General features: G+C 40.0%; 1 pseudogene; it reads left to right on the top strand.

The window, feature by feature from the left end:
- Positions 1 to 2,885: 2,885 nt before the first annotated feature.
- LOC119520129 lies at positions 2,886 to 3,397 on the top strand (annotated as a pseudogene).
- Positions 3,398 to 23,104: the final 19,707 nt, after the last annotated feature.

Below are 23,104 nucleotides of genomic sequence, written 5' to 3'. Positions count from 1 at the left end.
CAAGCCAAGATTGGAGATGGAATTATCCAGAAAGGATTTGTGGAAACTCCTATTGTCTGATGGCTTTGACCCCTGTGTGCTTCATGCAAAGCCAACAGAATTTTTGAGAGAACTTTATAGACAGAGCAGCTGCCAGTCTGGACTGGAGGAGACAGACAAGGAACAAATTGCAGGAAAAATTTCTTCAAACACAGAGCCATGGAGGTTGAGGTCTGGAGTCAAGAGGCCTTGGGCTGGGGGGAGTGACGTTTTGAAGAGAAGCAAGCTTGCTAGAGAGGAACGTCCTGGGAGAAAGCCATTTTGAAACCAGAACTGAGGAGCAGATGCCAGCCACGTGCCTTCCCAGCTAACAGAAGTTTTCCAGACGCCATTGGCCATCCTCCAGTGAAGGTACCCGATTACCGATGTGTTACCTTGGACACTTTATGGCCTTAAGACTGTAACTGTGTAGCTAAATAAACCCCCTTTTTATAAAAGCCAGTCCATCTCTGGTGTTTTGCATTCTGCAGCATTAACAAACTAGAACAATATACATACCAAGACATTTTATACTCAGACTTTTGAAAGACAAAGACAAAGGGAGACTCTTGAAAGCAGAAATAAAGTTGCAAGTTGTTGATTATAAGGGAGTCTCAAGATTCATGGCAGGTTTGTCATCAGAATCTATGGAGGCATGCTGAAAGAAGAAACTGTCAACTAAAAATTCTATATTCATCTAAACTATCATTCATAAATGAAGGAAAAATATATTCCCAGATAAACAAAAATCTAAGGCAATTGGTTGTTAGTAGATTTACCCTACAAGACATACTAAAGGGAATCCTTCAGGCTGAAACAAAATTGCACTACGTGGTAACTACAAGTCATATAAAGAAATAAAGATCATTGATGGAGATAGCTACACAGTAAATATAAATGCTAGTATTATTGTATTTTAGAATGTAACACTTGTTTTTCTTCCTATATGATTTAAAGGAAAATACCTAAAACAATAATTATGAATCTATGTTAATGGGCATACAATGTATAATGATGTAATTAGTGACAATAACAAGATAAAAGTGGGGGCAGTCATCCTCCAACAGACATCTGAAAAGGGCTGCACACTCTGGTTAGGCATTGGTCTTGCTTTGGCTAGGAATTACTGACAAACCAAGTGTTCCAATTTGCCAATGCTGCTGGAATGCAAAATACCAGAAATGGATTGGCTTTTATAAAGGGGGTTTATTTGGTTACAATGTTACAGTCTTAAGGCCATAAAGTGTCCAAGGTAAGGCATCAACAATAGGGTACCTTCACTAGAGAAAGACAACTGGCATCTGGAAAACCTCTGTTAGCTGGGAAGGCATGTGGCTGGTGTCTGCTTGCTCCCAGGTTGCATTTCAAAATGGCATTCTCCGAAATGTCAGTGTCAGCTTTCAATGACCATCTTCAAAAAGTCACTCTAAACTGAAGCACTGAGCTCCTTTTGTCTGAGCTCTTATAGGGCTCCGGTGATTTAATTAAGACCCACATTGAATGGGCAGGGCTATACCTCCATGGGAATAATCTAATCAGAGTTATCATTTACAGTTGGATGGGTCATATTTCCATGTAAACAACCCAATCCAAATGTTCCAACCTAATCAAGACTAAATACATCTGCCCTTACAAGGTTTCATCAAAGAACATGGTGTTTTGGGGGATGTAATACATTCAAACTGGCACACCAAGTGCCAAAGGAGAGCTTCACTGCAAATGCAAGCAAAAACAAATATTAAATGAATGACAGAAATCAATCTTCAAAATAACCTGAGAGAGATCTAAGATGGCAGCATAGAGAGGAGTGCAAGCTAAGTAGTCCCCCTGGAACAACAACAAAAAAAAAACAAGAAACAACTAGTAAGTAATCCAGAATAACTGTGGGGGGACAAACGAGACCGTCCACTCATCATACACCAACCTGAATTGGGAGGAATGCCTGAGATCCTAGCATAAAATCTGTAAGTAAAAACTGTGGATCCAAGTCATGAGACCCCCTCCCCCATAGCCCAAGCTGCAAAGCCTCCTGGTGCCACAGAGAAGCTCTCTCCCAGCAAGTGAATATAGCTCAGCTGAGCTCTGGCTGGGGTTTTAAGTAGCAAGTGTGAACTGCTCACTACGGGTATGAATCCCAAAAAAACAGACAGAGGCTTTGGGTGATGACTGACCTTGGAGAGCTAGAGGGTCACCTTGGACTAGGTCTGAAGGGGACTATCTGTTTCTTTTTCGGCTCAGTGGAGAAAGCCCAGCCATTTTCAGTTCCCAGTGTTGTGACTCAGAGAAGGGTGGAGATAGCACAAGCAGAGAGAAAGACCATTGAAATGCTAATGACCTCCCCCTAGGGGGTCTATCTTCTCTAAGAGGAAAGGGGTGGGGCCCTTTCCATTCAGAATCAGACCCCAGAGCCTGGGGGAACATGGCCACACCTCCTCACACCAGTCAAGAATTACAGGCTAACAGGCATCATCTGCTGGGCAGAAAAGCACAGTGACCTGAGGCATCACAGGGTGGACCAATTTTCTAAGACACACCCTCAGGGAAACCAGATACTGAATATTTCTTCCCTCTGGGACCTGAGCCTGTTCTGGTCTGGGAAAACCTGATTGGGGTAACCAAGGAAACCATGCCTAGACAACAGAAAATTACAACCTACACCAAGAAAAATGAAGTTATGGCCCAGTCAAAGGAACAAATGTACACTTCAACTGAGATACAGGAATTTAAACAACTAATGCTAAATCAATTCAAAAAGTTTAGAGAAGATTTGGCAAAAGAGATAGAGGCTGTAAAGAAAAACTGGGCATACATAAGGCAGAAATCGAAAGTTCAGAAAAACAACCAGTAGAATCTATGAGTTAAAAGAATTTGAGCACAAAGAGGTTGATCACAGTAGCCTCCAAGTTCAGACAATGCAAATAAGTGAAAAGGAAAAAGATGATAATGAAAAGAGAGAAGATCCAGGTGATAACTGGGAAGGAGGTGGAGGTGGTGGTGGTGGTATAGAAAAAATATTCAGGTCCCTGGAATAAAACAGCTCTGGTGTAAGACCTGCTCCAGTAATTTTTACAGAAACCCCAGAACCAGGGATGATTAGTGGTGTGTATAAGTCTCCTGGGGCCAGGTTAACCACAACAAGGAAAACACCACAAGGACCACCAGAAATATACTGTGATACACAGTTCCCATCCCTGCAGTCCACTGCCAAGCATGTAAAAAGCCAGAAGGATAAAGAAATGGAGAAGATCTTTGAAATAGTAAGACACAAGAATAGAGGTAGAGACGAGGTTTCAAAAAAAACCAGGCCCTTAAACTTCAGCTAGACAACCAGTATGCTGTGCTTGAAAATCAGAAAAGCAGCCACACACAGCACAATTAAGAAATGGTCTTTTCTAACCATTCTAAGGTAACTAGACCACATCTAACTACCATGAACAGCCATTCATCATCTAATCTCTGTTGGATCTACAGCAACTGATGCAGATCCCTTGATATAAGTGATCAGCCCTATTGCACTCTGGATGTTTCAACTGTCACAACTGCTATTAATGTCTATTGGATTTAGGGGAATTTTCATTGTTATATAAATGTATGAACTAGATTCAACAGTGTCTTTCATAAGTAACATGCAAATACAAAAACAAAAACAACTGCAGTCAGTGGTCATTTGAAAATCTTTTTCAATATATCTGATCACAAAAGTGTTCAGATACTGAGCCTTCATAAGGGTTGACAACCTCAGATTTGCTGCACTCATTGTGGACTTCATGTGGATTGCTTCTGGATAAGAAGGTTACAGTTTAACTGTCAGTTTGAAACTTGAAACCAGCTGTACTGGATTCCTATCAGAAATCCTGCAGAAAGTCAGCCATCTGGGTTCTAATCTGCTATAAAAGATGAAGATTTAAGTGACCATAATTAATCTGTCCTGTATCTCACTTTTTAAGGAACACTCTGTAGTAGGCTGTGGCTATATTAGACTTCCTGGAACATGGCTTTCTAAAGAACAATCTGTGTAGGGCTGTGATTTATAATTTAAGCCTTCAGTTGTAGTCTAGGTAAACACATTAAATTGAACCAAGCTTGGGTTCACCACATGGAAAAAGGCAGGTGGGGAAGGGAAAAGTCTTATTTCTTTTAGTAATTTTTTATTTGGGTAGTGTTTTTCCTATGTTCCACAATAAGGCCTTTTTGGCTTTACTTGGAATTAGTTCCTTGACAGAGCATATTGCTTTCTTTAGTAAGCTGAAATATGCATTAGGATTGTGAAATGTCTTGTGAATTTGACACCCCCTAGAATGGAACCAAATAGGTGTAAAGGACAGAGGTTGCTGGGGGCTCTACTTCAGGTGCTGCTAAAGTCTTTAATCAAGTGTAAATTGTATAGTAAATGGCAGTGGAAATGGTATCCAGCAGGTTTCTGCTCAGAGTAAAGGATTCATTGGCCTGTTACAAATTCAAAGCAGCATGAACAGAAATTGTGCCAAAAACCCTTTTTAAGTTTCATGGATCTTGTGTGATCTTCGGCAAGAATTCAAGACATCATACCTGTACCAACATTTTAAAGGTAATGAAGATTCTATAGATGCAGTGATTGTCCCAGCCAGCTCTTATTATTGACCTTTTGGTGTGTCTTCATGGAGCCAAGGGCAAAAGATAGGTGATGTGTTTTTAATAATTACAGCTTAAACTATCCAGTAATTTTTAGTCCTTAAAGGGGCTTGAAGAAGCTACCAAGAGTTACTGAAAAGTTTCTTTCCATCTAATGAGACATTCTGGTAATTTCCTAGTTTTGTCTCTTTGGTTCAACAGAAATATTTCAAAGTGGTCTGTGACCACTTGATGCAGAGTCTGGGTTTCTCTATAATAAATCCCTTTCCCAAATGCAGGAGTTGCAGACTTGCTACTGGTAAGAGTGAAGCAAATGGATGAATAAAACTATTCTGATATGGAAGCGTTTTCCTGTAGTTCAGTCTTGATGAAAGGGTCAGTGCAGGAACTGGACTCCAAGGAATGTAATGGTGTCTGCTGACAGGATATGCCAACCACTTCTGAGCAATAATGTTGGCATTATTTGAGGTGGCAGGAAGGATGCCTGCCATGATCTATTTGGGCAAGTAGCTGAGCCAAGGAGAGGTTGGATGATTAAATGAGATACAAGGGATTCCTGGTTAAACCACATATTTTCCCTGAAAAGTGTGGATCTTTTCCAGCAAAATCTTGTTGGGTATTATGTATTCAATGAATGAACTTAGATGAATATGTAGAAATGTTATTTAATGGCATACTATATAAGAAATGTGAAGACCTGCAGCAGATTTAAGATTCCAACTCATGTTACTTTTTAAAAGATTGTGAAATTATCAAAATTCACATGAATCAAGTTTTAATATACTGCATAATGGGTAGATGAGGCTGTGCATTGTACCATTTCTTTCTTTGAATTCTCAGGCATGGTTTTAGCAGTGCAGGAACCCTGTAATATTAACAAATTCAATAAAAAGCAAATATATGGAAAAAAGACTTACGGGAGGCAGGGAAGGTGGTGCTGAGAGGAAAATTTATACCTCTAAACACCTACATAAAAAAGCAAGAAATACCAAAAACTAAAGGCTTAACTGACCAATGGAAGCAACTAGAGAAATAGCAGCAAACTAACTCAAAAGCAAGAAGAATAAAAGATATAACAAAGATTAAAGGAGAAATAAATGAATTAGAGAACAAGAAATAGTAGAGAGCATCAACAAAACCAGAAGTTTTTCCTTTGAGAAGATCAACAAGATTGACAAACCTTTAGCTAGACTGACAAGATCAAAAAGAGAGAAGATGCAAATAAATAAAATCAGAAATGAGAGAGGGATCATAAGAATGGTTCCAAAAGAAATAAAAGATCATAAGGGTATACTGCTCTGATAGTTAGGTTCATATGTCAACTTGGCCAGGTGAAGGTGTCCAGGTGTCTGGTCAAGCACTGGTCTAACCATTACTGCAAAGACATTTGTGGCTGGTTAATAAGCCAAAAGGCTGGTTTATTAAATCATCAGTCAATTGGCTGCAGTCACAATGGGCAGGTCTTCCACAATGAGAGAATTCAGTCAGCTGGATTTAATCCAATCACTTGAAGACATTTAAGCAAGACAAATAGAGGATCTTCACTTCTTCTTTTGATAGCCAGTGAAGCATTACCTGAGGAGATCATCAAACTCCTTCATTGGAGTTGCCAGTTTGATGCCTGAAGAATCATCAGACACCTTCATTGGAGTTGCCTGTTTGCTGTCTGCCCTACAGAATTTGGATCATGCATCCCCACAGTTGTGTGAGACATTTTTATAAAATCTTATATTTAGATATCTCTTGATGATTCTGTTTCCCTAGAGAACCCTAAATAATACAACTTGGTACCTAGAGTAGTTCTTGAGAAACAGAATCTTAAAATGGGCTTTAAAATTGGTTTTCTACTCTGATTCGATTCAAAGGCACTACTGACTCCATTTCCAATAATCAAGATGGTGCTGACAGCCCATGACGTGAGTTGGCAATGGAGATATGCAAAATATCACCATTTGCTTCTCCTAATCATACTCTTGTATGAAGTAAGGTTCTGGGTGACAATGTTTTGTTTTGTTTTGTTTTGTTTTGTTTTTTAAATTAAATTCAGTTTTATTGAAATATATTCACATACCATACAATCATCCATGGTGTACAATCAACTAACAGTACCTCCATATAGTTAAGCATTCATCACCCCAACCTATTTTTTGAACATTTTCCTTACCCCAGAAAGAATCAGAATAAGAATAAAAAATAAAAGTAAAAAAGAACACCCAGATCATCCACCCATCCTGCACTATTTTTCATTTAGTTTTCTTGTCCCCATTTTTCTACTAAAGGGAGTGCAATCCACAAGGTTTTAATAATCACACTGTCACCCATTGAAAGCTACATTGTTATACAGTCATCTTCAAGAGTCCAGGCTACTGGGTTGGAGTTTGATAGTTTCAGGTATTTCCTTCTAGCTATTCCAATACATTGAAACCTAAAAAGTGTTATGTATACAGTGTATAAGAATGTCCACCAGACTGACCTCTCGACTCCATTTGAAATATGTAAGCCACTGAAAATTTATTTCATTTCATTTTGCATCCCCCTTTTGATCAAGAAAATGATCTCAATCCCATAATGCTGGGTCCAGATTCATCCCTGTGAGTCATATCCCATGTTGCCAGGGAGATTTACACCCCTGGGAGTCAGATCTCACATAGGGGGGAGGGTAGTTAGTTCACCTGCCGAGGTGGCTTAGCTAGAGAGAGAGGGCCACATCTGAGCAATGAAGAGGTACTCAGGGGGAGACTCTTAGGCACAGTTATATGCAGGTTTAGCCTCTCTTCATAGTACTGAGCTTCATAAGGCAAGTCCCATGATAGAGGGCTTGGCACATCAAACCACCAGTCCTCAATGTTTGTGAGAATATCAGCAACAATCCAGGTGAGGAAGCCCAACACTTCCACATTGTCCCCCAACTCCTCAGGGGGACCCTGCATACATGTTTTCATTCTCCACCCAAATTACTTTGGAATTTGTTGCTATTTCACTCTAACCTATACAAACCTACCATATCTCACTTCCTATTACAAGTTCCATGTAATTGTGGAGTTTGAATAAACTGGCTGTAGAAGTTATACTGTTTAGAGCCTATAGAACCTGCAACAAATGAACATCTCTTCCCTTGGTCTCACATGGAAGTTGAAGTTTTAACAGTCAGTTTCAACCTTTACCCTTTGGCCTGATTTGCCCTAGTCTTAAACAGATTAACCATTTATATCTCTAATTGAAGTCTGGTCTCTTTTTCACAGTTGCTGTATGTGCTAATACTGACATTCATATCTTCCAGGCTTTAGCTTAGAGTTTCAGGTGTCATGCAGATACCCAATGTTTCAGAGACCAATCAGGTATACACAAAGGGATGAGTATCTCAGAGATTAGAGATAGCCATTACAATTCAGGAAGAGATTTGACTGCTGTAAGAGCTCACAATCAAGGGACCATCACAATAATCATTCCCCTGTTAGGCTGTGCTCTAAAATTCAATTCTGAGTTTACACGTTGTAGTTAGTCCATATTGGTGAAGCATTACTGTCTTTGCGTTTCTTTCTGGTGTACTTCACACAAAATGCTGTCTACAGGATCTATTCACCTCACTGTGTGTCTCACAGCTTCCCTCCTTCTCATAGTTGCTCAACATTCCATTGTATGCATACACCACAGTTCACCATTCTTTTCCTCAGGCAATGTACCCTTAGGTCATCTCCACCCATTGCATGTCATGAATACTGCCTCCATAAACACCAGTGTGCAAATGTCCATTCCTGTCTCTGTTCTCAGATCTTCCAAGTACATGCCCCATAATGAGGTTGCAGGACCTTATAGCCCTCACATACTAAGATTCTTGTGGAACCACCACACTGACCTCCAGAAAGGCTACACCATTCTGCCTCCTCATCAACAATAGATAGGTACATCCCTCTCTCTGTGTTTTCTCCAGCACTTTTACCCTATTTAAGTTTTTTCCTACAATTTTATAGAGATATATTCACATACTATACATTTATACACAGTGTACAGTCAGTTGTTCATGGTATCATCATAAAGTTGTACATTTATCACCACAATCAGCACTTAAACATATTGATTACTACAAAGAAAGGTTTTTTTTAGTGAATAATAAAAAACATAATAGAAAGAAAAATAAAGTGTCATAAATACAATACAATAGTAAAGACAGAAAACAACACCACTTCCAAGATTTGGGTGACAGTGCTTTTGACACCTTAACAGAGTTTTGCAGAGTTTAGAGGTATAATGATGTCAGCTGGTTGCTGTTAGATATGCTGGATAAAGTTATAAGAGAACAGGATGAGCTAAAGGTTTCAAATTTGAAACTTAAACACCATAGGACACGTGAAAATTTTTCCATGTGTGCCCTGAAAGAAAACCTTATTTCCTGTGGCCACAGACTTGAGATTTCTGAAAACCAGACCCAGAGTCTTACTATGAGAGTAGTAGATTTACAATGTAAACTAAAATCTCAACCTCACAGAGTGTCTGCTGTTAAAGGAAAGGCATTGATTGGAAAAGAAAAAGATCTTGAAACTTGGGATGGGGATATATAGATTGATAATAATGGTAGTGAGGACACTGGAACCCTGGGATCTGCTGAGTCTTTGTTAGATATATCTGTAGTGGTCTGTCTTGAGGAAACAGCAACCCCCCCAATTCCAATCAGCCCTGAGGAGAGAGCTACCTATCCTCCAGGCTACTTTGAGGAAACAGCTTCCCAACCTCCAGGCTGCCCTGATGAGCCTGCCACCCAAACTCCAACTAAAGAGATTAACCTTTCAGTTCCTGCTAAACCTGTAATCACCTTCCCTGAGGAAGCAGCCTTCACTCCTCTGGAGAGATTAATCCTGCTTCATGAGATGGAACTGCAACAGAATGTCCTGAGGTAAATGGCTTGAGGCATATTTCTAATTATTTTCATGACCCATCACCACCAGTCTTTGCTTCAAGACCTATAACTAGACTAAAGTCCAAACAGGCTCCAAAGTGTGAGGTACAAAGTGTGAACCATGAGGAACTGTGCTATATTCCAAAACAACTGAATCAGTTTTCCAATTTATATGAACAGAAATCAGGAGAGTATGTGTAGGAATGGATATTGAGGGTGTGGGATAATGGTGGAAGGAATATAAAGTTGGATCAGGCTGAATTTACTGATATGGGCCCACTAAGCAGAGATTCTGTATTCAGTGTTGTGGTTCAAGAGGTTAGAAAGGGCATTAATAGTTTGGGTGGTTGGCTGGAACATGGATCAAAAGGTGGTCAACATTACCTGAGGTCAAAATGCCAGAACTGCCCTGGTATAATGTAGAGGAGGGGATTCAAAGGCTTAGAGAGATTGGAATGTTAGAGTGGATTTATCATAGAAGACCTGCTCATACATCCCTGGAATGTCCAGAGGACACACCTTTTACCAGGACTGTGAGGAATAAATTTGTGAGACTAGCTCCATCATCCCTGAAGACCTCTGTAGATGCCCTTCTCTGTAGGTCTGACATTACTGTGGGAACTGCTGTCACTGAGCTGGAATCCTTAAACACAATGGGGATAATTGGATCCAGAGTTGGCAGCAGCCATGCAGAAGCAGTTAATTGCCAAAGACAAGGTGAGCATGGCTACCATAATGGAAAACAGGTTCAAAGCAGCAGTCAAAATAATCTGACTTGCAGAAACTTATGGCATTGGCTAGTAGAGCATGGAGTACCTAGTAGCAAAATAAATGGGCAGTCTACTAAATTCTTTTTTGATCTGTATAGGCAGAAGAATTCTAGGTCAAGTGAACAAAAGTCTCCCTTGAATTACAAAAGCAGAGAGTCATGGCTCCTTTATCAATTCCCAGACTTGAGACAGTTTACAGATCCAGAGCCCTTTGAACAAGGGGAAGGCTGGGTACCCTTGGGGAAGGACACTGCTACACAGCCAAAAACTTATATCTTCCTCCCAGCCTTCCCCAGGGGGACCTATGACCTTTTACCAGGGTAACTGTGCATTAGGGGAAAGGAAATGATCAGACATTTGGGGGATTATTAGACACAGGTTCAGAAATGACATTAATTCCAGGAGATACAAAACATCACTCTGGTCTACCCCTCAGAGCTGGGGTTTATGGATGTCAGGTGATTGATAGAGTTTTAGCTCAGGCCCATCACACAGTGGATCCAGTGTGTCCCCAGACCCATTCTGTGGTTATTTCCCCAGAGCCAGAATGCATAATTGGAATAGACATACTCAGCAACTGGCAGAATCCTCATATTGGTTCCCTGACTCATGAAGTGAGGGCGATTATGGTGGGAAAGGCCAAGTGAAAGCTGCTAGAACTGCCCCTGCCTAGAAAAATAGTAAACCAGACACAATACTGGATTCCTGGAGGGATTGCAGAGACTAATATGACCCTTAAGGACTTGAAGAATGCAGGTTTGGTGATTCCCACCACATCCCCATTCAACTATCCTATTTGGCAAGTGCAGAAAACAGATGGGCCTTGGAGGATGCTAGTTGATTATCGTAACCTTAACCCTGTGGTGACTCCAATTGCAGCTGCTGTTCCAGATGTGGTATCATTGCTTGAGCAAATCAACATATCCCCTGGTACCTGGTATGCAGCTATTGATCTGGGAAATGCTTTTTTCTCAACAGTTGTTGGTAAGGACCACCAGAAACAGTTTGCATTCAGCTGGCAAGGCCAGTGGTATACATTCACTGTGCTACCTCAGGGTTATATCAACTCTCCAGCCCTATGTCATAATATTGTCTGCAGGGATTTTGATTGTTTCTCCCTCCCAAAAGACATCACACTGGTCCATTATATTGATGATATCATGTTTATTGGACCTAGTGAGCAAGAAGTAGCAACTCCTCTAGATTTGTTGGTAAGGTATTTGTGTGGTAGAGGGTGAGAGATAAATCCAACAAAAATACAGGGACCTTCCACCTCAGTAAAATGTCTAGGTGTCCAGTGGTATGGGGCATGTCAAGATATCCCTTCTAAGGTGAAGGATAAGTTTTTGCATCCTGCCCCTCCTATGACCAAAAAAGAGGCACAATGCTTAGTTGGCCTCTGGATTTTGGAGACAGCATATTCCTCCTTTGGGTGTGCTACACTGGCCCATTTACCAAGTGACCAGAAAAGCTTCTAGTTTTGAGTGGTGACCTGAACAAGATGAGGCTCTGCAACAGGTCCAGGCTGCTGTGCAAGCTGCTCTTACACTTGGACCATAATATCCAACTGATCTTATGTGCTGTAAGTGTCAGTGGCAAATAGAGATGCTGTTTGGAGCCTTTGGCAGGCTGCTATAGGAGAATCACAATTCAGGCCCTTAGGATTTTGGAGTAAAGCCTTACCATCCTCTACAGATAACTACTCTCCATTTGAGAAACAGCTTTTGGCTTGCTATTGGGTCTTAGTAGAGACAGAACACTTAACCATGGGCCACCAAGTTACCATGAGACCTGAGTTACCTATCATGAGCTGGGTGTTGTCCAACATGCCAAGCCATAAAGGTGGGCATGCACAGTAGTGCTCCATCATAAAATGGAAATGATATATACAAGATAGAGCTTGAGTGGGTCCTGAAGTCATAAGTAACTTACTTGAGGAAGTGGCACAAATGCCCATAGCCCCCACTCCTGCCACATTACCATCTTTCCCAGCCCACATCTATGGTGTCTTGGGGAGTTCCTTACACTCAGTTGACTGAGGAAGAGAAAACTAGGGTCCAGTTTATGGATGGTTCCACCCAAAAGTGGACACAACCCAAAAGTGGACAGCTGCAGCACTGAAGCCCCTTTCTGGGATGTTCCTAAAGGACAGTAGTGAGGGGAAATGCTCTTAGTGGGCAGAACTTCGAGCAGTGCACCTGGTTGTTCATTTTGCTTGGAAGGAGAACTGCCCAGAGGTACATTTGTATACTGATTCATGGGCTGTTTTTAATGGTTTGGCCAGATGGTCAGGGATTTGGAAGCAACATGATTGGAAAATTGGTGACAAAGGAGTCTGGGTAAGAGGTATATCCATCGACCTTTCTGAGTGGGTAGAAAACATGAAGATATTGTGTCCCATGTGAGTGCTCACCAGAGGGTAACTTCAGCAGAGGAAGAGTTTAATAATCAAGTGGATAAGATGACCTGTTTTGTGGATACCAATAAGCCTCTTTCTCTAGCCACTCCTGTCATTGCCCAATGGGCTTGTTCCAGTTTGAATGTATTATGTCCCCCAGAAAAAGCCATATTCTTTGATGCAATCTTGTGGGGCAGACATAATAGTGGGGATTAAGTTGGAATGTTTGGATTAGATTGTTTGCATGGAGATGCGCCCCACCCAACTGTAGATGATAACTGATGGGATATTTCCATGGAGGTGTGGCCCCAACCATTCAGGGCAGGCCTTGATCAGTGGAGCCATATAAATGAGCTGACTCAAAGAGAAGGAACTCAGTGCAGCTGGGAGTGACGTTTTGAAGCGGAGCAAGCTTCCTAGAGAGGAACATCCTGGGAGAAAGCCATTTTGAAACCAGAACTTTGGAGCAGACGCCAACCACATGCCTTCTCAGCTAACAGAGGTTTTCCGGACGCTATTGGCCATCCTCCAGTGAAGGCACCCGATTGCTGATGTGTTACCTCGGACACTTTATGGCCTTAAGACTGTAACTGTGTAGCCAAATAAACCCCCTTTTTATAAAAGCCAATCCATCTCTGGTGTTTTGCATTCTACAGCATTAGCAAACTAGAACAGGGCTCATGAAGAAAGTGGTCATGGTGGTAGAGATGAAGGTTATGCATGGGCTCAGGAACATGGACTTCCACTCACCAAGGCTGACCTGGCCACAGCCACTGCTGAGTGTCCAATCTGCCAGTGGCAGAGACTGACACTCAATCTCCAATATGGCACCAATCCCTGAGGTGATCAGCCTGCTACCTAGTGGCAGTTTGATTACATTGGACCAGTTCCATCATGGAAGGGACAGTGATTCGTTCTCACTGGAATAGACACATACTCCAGATAAGGGTTTGCCTTCCTTTCACGCAATGCTTCTGCCAAAACTACCATCCATGGACCTATAGAATGCCTTATCCTCTATCATGGTATTCCACACAGCAAATGAAGTGAGGGAAGGGACACATGCTCATGTAATTCTCTGGTCTTACCATGTTCCCCATCATCCAGAGGCAGCTGGGTTGATAGAACAGTGGAATGGCCTGTTGAAGACTCAAGCACAGTACCAACTATGTGGCAACACCTTGCAGAGCTTGGGCAGTGTTCTCTAGGAGGCTATGTATGCTCCAAATCAGCATCCACTCTATGGTGCTGTTTTGCCCATAGCCAGGATTCATGGGTCCAGGAATCAAGGGGTGAAAACAGGAGTGACACCACTCACTATCACTCCTAGTGATCTACTAGGTAAATTTTTGTTTCCTGCACCTGCAAGCTTAAGCTCTGCTGGTCTACAGGTCTTAGTTCCAAAAGGAGGGGTGCTTCCACCAGGAAACACAACAAAAATTCCATTGAACTGGAATTTAAGACTGCCACCTGGCCACTTTGGGCTTCTTATGCCTCTGAATCAACAGGCAAGGAAGGGGATTACTGTACTGCTGGGGTGATTGATTCTTTCAAGGAGAAATAGTACTGCACCTACACAATGAAGGTAAAGAAGAGTTTTCCTGGAATACAGGAGATATCCTAGGACATCTCTTAATACTACCATGCCCTGTGATTAAAGTCAATGGAAAACTGCAACAATCCAATCCATGCATGACTACCAATGGCCAAGAAACTTCTGGAATGAAGATCTGGGTCACTCCATCAGGCAAAGAACCATGGCCGGCTGAAGTGCTTGCTGAATGTAAAGGGCACATGGAATGGGCAGTGGAAGAAGGTAGTGATAAATATGAACTAGAACCATGTGAACAGAAATGAGGACTATGATAGTATGTATATTTCCTCCTTGTTTTGTTATTAGTATGTTTGTATTTGTCTGAGAAGCAAATATCTTTGTTTTCTTCTCTATCTTATCCCCTTATCATATGACATAATCTGTATTGTTCATTTTGCAATATTTAAGTTAAAGGAAATCAATTTTAAGAGTTAATGTCACCCAAGGACTTGCACTCTTTTCAGGAGAGATTCAGTGCATTTCTGGTTGTGTGCAAGACAGCTGAGTATTGTTAGGTGAAATATATGTCAGTTATTTTTCTCTACTTAGAGACAAAGTATGATTTAAAGTGGTGTGCGTAACTACCAAGTTGACAAGGGGTGAACTGTGATAATTAGGTTCATGTGTCAACTTGGCCAGGTGATAGTGTCCAGGTGTCTGGTCAAGCAAGCACTGGCCTAACCAATACTGCAAGAACATTTGTCGCTGTTTAACAAGACATAAGGCTGGTTTATTAAATCATTATTCAATTGGCTGCAGTCACAGGGGGCATGTTTTCCACAATGAAAGAATTCAATCAGCTGGATTTAATCCAATCTATTGAAGACTTTTAAGCAAGACTGATACAAGATCATCAGTTCTTCTTCAGCTAGCCAGCAAAGCATTTCTTGAGGTGTTCATCAAACACCTTCATTGGAGTTGCCAGTTTGCTGCCTGCACTATGGAATTTGGACTCAGGCATCCCCACAGTTGTGTGAGACACTTTTATAAAATCTTATATTTAGATATCTCTTGTTGATTCTGTTTCCCTAAAGAACCCTAACTAATCCAACCATATGCCAAAAAACTAGACAACTTAGATGAAATGGACAATTTTATAGAAACACAAGGACATCCTATAATGACTTGAGAAGAAACAGAGGACCTCAACAAAACAATCACAAGTAAAGAGATTCAATCAATCATCAAAAACCTCCCTACAAAGAAAAGCCCAGGACCAGTTGGTTTCAAAGGGGAATTCTATCAAATATTCCAAGAAGAATTAACACCATTTTTGCCCAAACACTTCCAAAAAAAGAAGAGGGAAGAGTACCTAACTCATTCTATGAAGCTAATACTGTAATTCCAAAATCTGATAAAGATACTGCAAGAAAGGAGAAATACAGGCCAATCCCCCTAACGAATATAGATGCAAAAATTCTCAATAAAATACTTGCAAATTGAATCCAATAGCACATTAAAATAATTGTACAACATGATTACCTAGGGTTTATTCCATGCATGCAAGTGTGGTTCAACACAAGAAAATCAATTAATGTAATACAACATAATGAATTAAAGGGAAAATTCACATGATAATCTCAATTGATTTGGAAAAGGCATTCAACAAAATTCAGCATCCTTTCTTGATACAAACAATTCTGAAGGTAGGAATTGAAGGAAACATCCTCAAGATAATAAAGGGCATATATGAAAAACCCACAACCAACATCATACTGAATGATGAGGGACTAAAAATCTTCCCCGTAAGATTAGGAATGAGACGAGGATGCCCATGGTCACCACTGCTATTCAACATTGTGCTACAGGTTCTAGCAAGAGCAATTAGGCAGGAAAAAGAAATAAAAGGCATCCAGATTGGAAAGGAAGAAGTAGAACTCTTATTATTTGCCAAATATGATCCTATATTTGGAAAATCCAAAAAAAACTACAACAAAGCTACTTGAGCTAATAAATAAATTTATCAAAGTGGCAGGATAAAAGATCAACCTACAAAATTGGTAGTGTTTCTATTACTAGGAATGAGTGAACCATGAAAGCAACTAAGAAAAAAAAATCCATTCACAATAGCAATTAAAAAAATCAAGTATCTAGCAATAAATTTAACAAAGGATATAAAGGACCTACATGAAGAAAACTACCATACATTGCTACAAGAAATCAAAGGAGACCTAAATAGGTGGAAAGATATTCTGTGTTCATGGATAGGAAGACTAAATGTTGTTAAGGTGTGAATTCTACCAAAATTGATCTACAGATTCAATACAATAACAATCAAAATTCCAACAATGTAGTTTTCAGACTTGGAAGTTAGTTATCAAATTTATTTGGAAGGGAAAGGGGCCTCAAATAGCCAAAAAAAAACAAGGAAAAAAATATGCAGAGCCCCCTTGAGGAGCTGGTGAAGAATGCAGGGATATTGGCCTGCCCTACCTCGATGGTTGCTAACATGCCACAGACATAGGGGACTGGTGGTTTGATGGGTTGAGCCCTCTACCATGGGATTTACCCTTGGGAAGACTGTTGCTGCAAAGGAGAGGCTAGGCCTCCCTATAATTGTGCCTAAGAGCCTCCTCTGAAATGCCTCTTTGTTGCTCAGATGTGGCCCTCTCTCTCTAGCTAAGCCAACTTGAAAGGTGAAATCACTGCCCTCCCCCCTACATAGGATCAGACACCCAGCGGAGTGAATCTCCCTGGCAATGTGGAATATGACTCCCGGGAAGGAATGTAGACCCAGCATCGTGGGATGGATAACATCTTCTTGACCAGAAGGGGGATGTGAAAGGAAATGAAATAAGCTTCAGTGGCAGAGAGATTCCAAAAGGAGCCGAAATGTCACTCTGGTGGGCACTTTTATGCACAATATTGACAACCCTTTTTAGGTTCTAATGAATTGGGGTAGCTGGTGGTGGATACCTGAAACTATCAAACTACAACCCAGAACCCATGAATTTTGAAGACAATTGTATAAAAATGTGGCTTATGAGAGGGTACAGTGGGATTGGGGGGGGGCATAGGGATCACACTCTCGTTTGTCTAGTTTGTGGATTGATCAGTGGAAAGGTGGGGGGAAGGAAACAAACAGACAAGGGTGCCCAGTATTCTTTTTTACTTTAGTTGCTCTTTTTCACTTTAATTATTATTCTGGTTATTTTTGTGTGTGTGGTAATGAGGGTGTCAGGGATTGATTTTGGTAATGAATGTACAACTATGTAATGGTACTGTGAACAATCAAATGTAAGATTTGTTTTGTATGACTGTGTGGTATGTGAATATATCTCAATAAAATGAATTTAAAAAAGAGACAAGGAAGGACACTATATATCAATAAAAGCAGGAGGAGGGGAAAGATGGCAGCATAGAGAGGTGTGGAATTTAGCTAGACCCCAGGATCAACAAATAAACAACCAGGAACAACTAGAAAATAATCTGCAACAACTGCTGGTGGACAACTGTGACTGTTCACACATCATACACCAACCTGGATTGCATGGAATGGCTGAGATTGCAGCATAAAAACTTTAAGTAAAAACTGCAGAACCATGCTGGGAGCCCCCTGTCCCCATGGTAGGCTGAGCTGCAAGACCTTGCTGTGAGAGAAAGCAGCATTCCCAGTGCAAGCAAATCTGGCACAACCTAGCTCCAACTGGGGTTTTAGTTAACAAATGTGGACTGCTGAATACAAGCTACAAATATAGACAAACCCCTAACAAGCAGCAAGATATGCTGAGATCACTCCCAGTGAAGAGGAGGTGGGGCTGATGGAAAAACAAACTTAATTAAAAAAATACAGAGTCTTTTAGAGATGACTGACCTTAGAGAGCCAGAAAACTCCTGTGCCCCAGGAAAGGGAGCCCAGAAGACCAGGTGATCTCTCTGATTGAGGGGCAAAACTGAGGGGCGCATGGACTATCTGAAAAGGTGCTTTCTTTCCATTTTTCTCTCTCTCAAACTAAGTGGCTCAGTGGAGAAAGCCCCAGCCATTTTCAGTTCACAGCACTCTGACCCAGACAGCGTGGAGTTAAAAGAGTCAGAGAGACAAAGGAGCAATTTAAATGCAGAAGATAACTCCCTAGAGGGTGTATCTTCCCTAAGAGGAAGGAGGTGGGGGCCAGCTCTAATACCTGTCCTCCCTTCAGAATTCAGACCCCAGGGCCTGTGGGAAAACAATGAAACCAGAGACAACTTAAGCTGAGAATTAAAGGGGCCACACCTCTTTACAGTAGTGGGGATCAACAGGCTGACAGGCACCACCTGCTGGACAGGCAAGGAAAAGCACAGTGGCTAGAAGCTGCACAGGAAACTCTGTCAATCTTCTAAGACACACCCTCAGGGATATTTGACAGTGAATATAGCCCCATTCTGAGACCTGAACCCATTCTTGTCTGGGAAAATCTGATGGGGGTAACCAAGGAAACCAGATGCCTAGACAACAGAAAACTACAAATTACACTATGAAAAATGAAGATATGGCCCAGTCAAAGGAACAAACTTAAATCTCAATTGAGATACAGTGTAGATATTGTTTCACTTTCATGAAACAAAGATTTTCAAACAAATGTGCTAAATCAATTTAAAAACCAGGTCAATGAGTTCAGGGAAGATATGGCAAAAGATATAAAGGGTATAAAGAAAACACTGGGCAAACTAAGGTAGAAACTGAAAGTTTGAAAAAACAACTGGCAGAATCTATGGAAATGAAAGATAAAATACAAGAGATGAAAAACACAATGGAGACATACAACAGATTTCAACAGGCAGAAGAAAACATTCAGGAACTGGAGAGCAAGAAACCTGAAATCCTATACACAAAAGAACAGATAGGGAAAAGAATGGAAAAATATGAGCAACATCTCACAGAACTGAGTGACAACATGAAGAGCACGTATATGCATGTCATAACTGTCCCAGAAGGAGAAGAGAAGGGAAAGGAGTCAGCAGAAATAATAGAAGAAATAATCAATGAAAATTTCCCACTCCTTATGAAAGACATAAAATTACAGATCCAAGAGGCACAGTGTACCCCAAACAGAATAGAACTGAATAAATCTAAATTAAGACACTTAATAATCAGATTATCAAACATCAAACACAAAGAGAGAATCCTGAAAACAGCAAGAGAAAAGCGATCCATCATATACAAGGGAAGCTTGATAAGACTATGTGCAGATTTCTCAGTAGAAACCATGGAGACAAGAAGGAAGTGGTGTGATATATTTAAGATACTGAAAGAGAAACACCACCAACCAAGAATCCTACATCTGTCAAAACTGCCCTTCAAATATGAGGGAGAGTTTAAAATATTCTCTGACAAACAGACAGTGAGAGAGTTTGTGAACAAGATACCTGCTCTACCGGAAATACTAAAAGGAGCACTGCAGACATATAGGAAAAGACAGGAGTGAGAGGCTTGGAACACAATTTTGGGTGATGGTCACACAACAATATAAGTACACTGAACAAAGATGACTGTGAGTATGGTTGAAAGAGGAAGGTTAGGAGCATGTGGGACACCAGAAGGAAAGAGGAAAGATAAAGACAGGGACTGTATAACTCAGTGAAACCTAGAGTGCTCAACAGTTGTGATAAAATGTACAAATATGTTTTTACATGAGGAAGAACAAATGAATGTCAACCTTGCAAGGTGCTAAAAATGGGGTGGTATTTGGGGAAAAGATATAATCAATGCAAACTAGAGACTATAGTTAACAGAAACATTGTATTAGGCTTCCTTTAATGTAACAAAGGCAATATATCAAAGCTAAATGCCTATAAGAGGTGTATATAAGGGAGGGGTATGGGACTCTTGGCATTGATGATGATGTCTGACTCTTTTATTGTACTTTAGTTTAATTCTATCTTTCCTTTTGTTGCCTTTTAGCTGTCATTTTTTCTTTCTTTTTCTTTTTCTTTTGTCTCTCTACCTTCTTTGACTCTTTCTCCTTCTTTAGGGAAGAAATGGAGATGTCCTTATATAGATAGTGGTGATGGTGGTGAATACATAAATATGTGATTATACAGGGAACCATCGATTGTTTACTTAGGGTGGAATGTATGGTGTGTGAACAAAACCATCTTCAAAAAAATGGGTTGATGAAGAAACCTTGAGGGCACTATATTGAGTGAAATAAGTCAGATACAAAAGGACAACTATTCTATGGTCTCACTGATATGAGCTAATTATAATATGTAAACTCATAGACATGAAATATAGGTTACCAGGATATAGAATGAGGATAAAGAATGGGGAGTGTTTGCTTATTATGAGCAGAATGTTTAACTAGGTTGAACTTATGCATTTGGAAATGGACAGAGGTGATGGTAGCATGTTATTGTGTGAATAACTAACAGCACTGAATGGTGTGTGAATGTGGTAGAAAGGGGAAGCTTAGAGTCATATATATCACCAGAAGGAAAGTTGGAGGTTAAAAGATGGGAATGTATAAAACAGTGAATATTGCAGTGGACAATGTCTGTGATTAACTGTACAAATATTAAAATCTCTTTCATGAACTAGAACAAATGTACGATGCCAAAACTAGAAGTTAACAATAGAGGGGTATATAGGGAAAAAAATATACCTATTGCAAACTATGTACTACAGTTAGCGGTATTTTAACATTCTTTCATCAACATTAACAAATGTACTATACCAATACTATGAGTCAATAATGGGGGGTGTCAGAGGTATGGGAGGATTTGAGTTTTCTTTTTTGTTTTTATTTCTTTTCTGGAGCAATGAAAATGTTCTAAAAATTGAAAAAAATTGTGATGGATGCACAGCTGTGTGTTAGTACCATGGGCAATTTGGTTGTGCACTTTGGATGATTGTATGGCATGAGAACAATCTCAATAAAATTGAATTTAAAAAAAATAAAAGGGACAATTCACCAAGAAACAACAACCATAAATGTTTATGCAATGTGCAAGTTTGGATATATAATGTCCTCCCCAAAACCATATACATTAATGTAATCTTGTGGGGGCAGATGTATTAGTGTTGATTAGGTTGGAATCTTTTGATTGAGTGTTTCCATGGATATGTGATTCAATCAACTATGGGTGAAACATTTGATTAATTATTTCCATGGAGATATGGACCCTGCCCATTCATAGTGGGTCTTGATTTAATCACTGGAGTCCTATAAAAGAGCTCACAAACAGAAGGAGCTTAGATCAGCTGAGAGGGACATTTTGGATAAAAGCTAAGAGCTGACACTGATGCTGACACTTGGAGATGCTTGGAGATGTTTGGAGATGCTAGCTCAGAATTTTCTCTGGAGAAGCTAAGAGAGGACCCTGATGCTTAGATGTACAGTAGCTGAAGAAGCTAAGAGAAACCCAAAGACATTTTGAAGAAAGCCATTTTAAAATGTACCCTGAGAGCAAAGGAACAGCAGATGTCAGCCATGTGCCTTCCCAGATGACAGAGGTATTCTGGATGTCATCAACAATTCTTCAGTGAGGGTACCCAATTGTTGATGCCTTGGTTTGGACACTTTTATGGCCTTAGGACTGTAAATCTGTAACCAAATAAAACCCCCTTTATAAAAGCCAATCCATTTCTTGTATTTTGCATAATGGCAACATTAGCAAACCGGAACATGCACTCAATCAAAGTACTCCAAAGTACATGAGACAAACATTGGCAAAACTGAAGGTAACAATTGATATTTCTACAATATTAGTGGGAGACTTCAATACAGTACTCTCTTCTATTTATAGAACCAGAGGATCAATAGAGAACCTAAGCAATGTGATAAATGAAGAAGACCTCACAAACATATATAGATTGTTACACACTAAAACAGCAGGATATACATTCTTCTCTAGTGTTGAAGGAACATTCTCCAGAATATTTCATATGCTGGGACACAAAAAATGTCTTAATAAATTGTAAAATATTGAAATTATTCAAAGCCCTTTCTCTGACCAAATAGAATGAAGCTGGAAAACAATAACTACCAAAGATCCAGAATTTTCACAAATATATGGAGGTTAAATAACACACTCTTTACTCTAGGTCAAAACAGAAACTGCAAGAGAAATCAGTAATATCTGGAGAAGAAAGAAAACAATATATCAAAACCTATGGGATGCAGTGAAGGTCATGCTGAGAGGGAAATTTATAGTTCTAAATGCCTGTATTAAAAAGGAAGAAAGAGCTAAAATGCAAGATCCACTGAACAACTGAAGAAACTAGAGAAACATGAGCAAATTAACCCAAAAGTAAGAAGAAAAGAAACAACAAAGATTAAAGCAAAAATAAATGAATTGGAGAATAAAAAAGGAAAAACAATAGAATCAATAAAACCAAAAGTTGCTTCTTTGAGAGCAACAAGATTGACAACCCCTTAGCTAGAATAACAAAGTCAAAAAAGAGAGAAGATGCAAATAAACAAAATCAGAAATTAGGGGGGTCATTACCATAGCCCCCCAAGATAAATAAGTATCACAAGAGGATATTATGACCAACTGTACCTAGACAACTTAGATGAAACAGAAAATTTCCTAGAAACATAGGAACATCCTAAACTGACTCGAGAAGAAATAGAAGACATAAACAAACCAATCACAAATAATTAGAGTCAGTCATTAAAAAACCTTCCTGCAAAGAAAAGCCCAGGGACAGATGGCTACACAGGGGAATTTTACCAAACTTTCCAATAAGAACTAACAGCATTCCTGCTCAAACTTTTCCAAAAAGTTGAAGAAAAAGGAATACTACCTACCTCATTTCATGAAGTTAATATCACTCAAATACCAAAACCTGATAAAGATACTACAAGAAAGGAAAACTACAGACATTCTCCCTAATG

Source organism: Choloepus didactylus, chromosome 24 (assembly GCF_015220235.1).
Source record: "Choloepus didactylus isolate mChoDid1 chromosome 24, mChoDid1.pri, whole genome shotgun sequence".
NCBI lineage: Eukaryota > Metazoa > Chordata > Mammalia > Pilosa > Megalonychidae > Choloepus > Choloepus didactylus.
This window is presented reverse-complemented; position numbering and strand designations above follow the sequence as displayed.